A 1,096-nucleotide genomic window follows, 5' to 3' on the forward strand; every position below is an offset into this window, starting at 1 on the left:
TCAGTCACCCAGGCTAGAGTACAGTGGTATCCTCACAGCTCACAGCAACCTCAAACTCGCAGGCTCAATCTATCCTCCTGTCTCAGAAGTAGCTAAGACTACAGACACATGCTACCACGCCCAGTTAACTTTTTCTATTTTTTTGTAGAGACCAGGTCTCATTCTTGCTCAGGCTGGTCTCAAGCTCCTGGCCTCAAGCAATCCGCCTGCCTTGGCCTTCTAAAGTGCAAGGTCTACGGCCGTCAGCCACCATGCCCAGTTTGGTCCTTCATTTCAAATTTGCTTTTTCTTATTGTATTGTAAAATGGGGAAATAATATGTGATTGTAAATTTAAGTTTTGATGAAAAATATTAAGCTTTAAGAAGTTCAATAAAGATCAAATAAGATAAACCCAAAGAGATCCACACCTATACACATCATAAATTGTGAAAGACAAAGATAAATAGAATATCTTGAAAGCAGCAAGAAAAAAATGACTCATCATGTTCAGGGGAACAACAAAAAGATAAGTAAAAAAATATATGGTAAAAAAATCAACATAGTAATTGAAATTGCATACCAAAAAAATATTCATCTAACATAACAGAAGGCAATAACAGAACTAGAGAGGAAATGTAGACTACAAATGTCAAAATGGCTGATGTATATACAACTATATCAATAATTATATTAAATGTGAACAGATTCAACAGCCCAAACAAGAGAGGATGTCAGACTACATAAAAAACAATATGCTATCTATAAGAAATATACTTTAGATTTAAAGGCACCAATAGGTTCAAAGTAAAAGGATGGAAAAAAATATACCATGCAAACCATACCATAAGAGAGGCAGAGCAGCTATATTCATATCAGAAAAAGCAGACTTTAAGACAGGAAATACTATAACAAAGAGGAATATTTATCTCTTAATGGTAAAATGGATAATACTTTAGAAATATATCACAATTATACACCCCTAAAAAGAGAGCTCAAAATTACATAAAGCATAAAGCTTACAGAAGTGAAAGGAAAAGTAGACATTTCAACAATGGCAGATGGAGATTTTAATACACCACTAACTGATGGAACAATTAGACAGGAAATCAGCAAGGA

General features: G+C 34.3%; 1 protein-coding gene across 1 annotated transcript in view; it reads right to left on the minus strand.

Annotated features, from left to right (window-relative positions):
• Positions 1–1,096, minus strand: part of LRRC28 (leucine rich repeat containing 28) — a 132,950-nt gene that overhangs the window by 47,103 nt on the left and 84,751 nt on the right. The gene's annotated exons all lie outside the window — the stretch shown is intronic.

Source organism: Propithecus coquereli, unplaced genomic scaffold (assembly GCF_000956105.1).
Source record: "Propithecus coquereli isolate 6110/MARCELLA unplaced genomic scaffold, Pcoq_1.0 Scaffold20, whole genome shotgun sequence".
Classification (NCBI taxonomy): Eukaryota; Metazoa; Chordata; class Mammalia; order Primates; family Indriidae; genus Propithecus; species Propithecus coquereli.